Source organism: Echinococcus granulosus, assembly GCF_000524195.1.
Source record: "Echinococcus granulosus chromosome Unknown EG_S00145, whole genome shotgun sequence".
NCBI lineage: Eukaryota > Metazoa > Platyhelminthes > Cestoda > Cyclophyllidea > Taeniidae > Echinococcus > Echinococcus granulosus.
The window spans coordinates 51,519-53,297 of NW_020170525.1; positions in this window are offsets into that span (position 1 = coordinate 51,519).

A 1,779-nucleotide genomic window follows, 5' to 3' on the forward strand; every position below is an offset into this window, starting at 1 on the left:
GAATCTGTGGGGCTCTATCTTGCCCATGTGAGGATGATAAACTGGCAGGAGGTTACATTTACGTGAATGGCAAGTCATGATGTCGATTATATGAGGTCTGTAACTTTAACATTTAAAGTGGCAAAATAAGCAGCTACACTCGGGACTTGCGTGTGTTTTCCAATCTTGATTCAGTCAATGGCGGCGTTTAAGCGAATTTATACCATTCATCGTGCTATAGTTGTAAATGGAGAGGCAACATGACAGATTTCTTACTGAGACTGGCTTCGAATGCAGTTACATGGGTGTCACTTGTATTTCGCCTTATAAAATCTCATTTGACACTTCTGTTATGTGAATCGAGGACTTTATGGATCAATGCTCTAAATATACATGACTTGGTTGTTAGTAAACTTTCAGTTGTTTTGCTGCACTGGAAAGAAGGCTAAAAAGAAACTCAATGGGTGCAAAAATTTTGCTTATTTTATGGATTCAACACAGCAAACTAGGAGTAAGACAGAGGCACAATGGATAAAACGTGCTTTAATGCAATCAAAGTTTCAATGGTTCTACAAGCCACGATATGACATTTATGCTATCGAATGATGACTGATGCGAGAAATTCGAATGTCCACTGTTGAATGAAGCAGATGGTTGGTAAGCAGGAGCCAGCCTTATTTAATATTGAGCCATTTGTAGCAAAAACAATCAAGTAATTTGCATCTGCTGCTGCTGATCCCAATTCCTTTCTTTGTCCATTCCTTGCTGCGGTAAGTAACTGCTTACATCTCTGACCCAGGACAAGTATGTGCAGAAAACGAGGAACAGCCGCTAAGTGAGAAAATAAGCACCGGAAGCATCAAGCCTAAAATAATCGCTTTTGAGTGCAAGGGGAAGATTTTAAGGTTGTTCCGCAATTCCTCCAAACTGCCACTGCAGCTAGGCCCGCCATGAAGGTTACCGGGTGGGATGAATTAAATAAGTTAGCTTAACTATTCTCGCTGCATTTTGTGTTTTTAATATAAAAGTTTCAATACAGTGATTCTAAAAGAAGTGACACTACTGTTGGCGCTATAAATCCAAGTCTGTCCCCATTTGCAGCATTCATGGCAAGGAAATGCCATACAGTGTCCTTAATCTCTTATTCTAGGTGATGGAAATCGAGTGGGGTATCTACAAATTTGGCTAATCTGTTTTTTTCATTGAGTAATGCTTAGTTTTTGTATTAAGTTGTCCAGGAATTGAAGTAGTGAATGCGAATCAGATTAATGTACTATGGCGTTGTGATATCCGCTAAATTCTCATTGATGAAAAATGTTGAGGATTCAGAATGCCTTGAGAAGTTGCAGTGTCTTAATGCTGAAATTACCAAAGTCTCGCCTGATTAACCTACTTGCGTTGGATACTACTTTTTCATGTTTTAGTAATCTTAACGATACATTCGACATACATGCAAGTAATATCCAACTTATCTTTCATAAATAACTTGGGGTGTGTCGAAGATGTACATACGGTAAAACTGATTAAAAGTTAACGCCTTTAACTATGATTTTAATATAAAGTGAGAACCTGTAGCACAAAAATAGTGCATTTATCAAATACTTCCATTTCGCGAGTTGTTATATCAACGTGTAATAAGATTCTACTACGAATAGATTGTTCCAAGCTGTGCAGCGCACCGTCACAATAGGATGAGGATCATCACAGATTTATCGAATTACTTACCTACAGATGACAGGTAGATGCGCTTTGAAGCCCACGATTCTCACTTGTCATGAGGTGGTTCGGGTAACTGCCTCC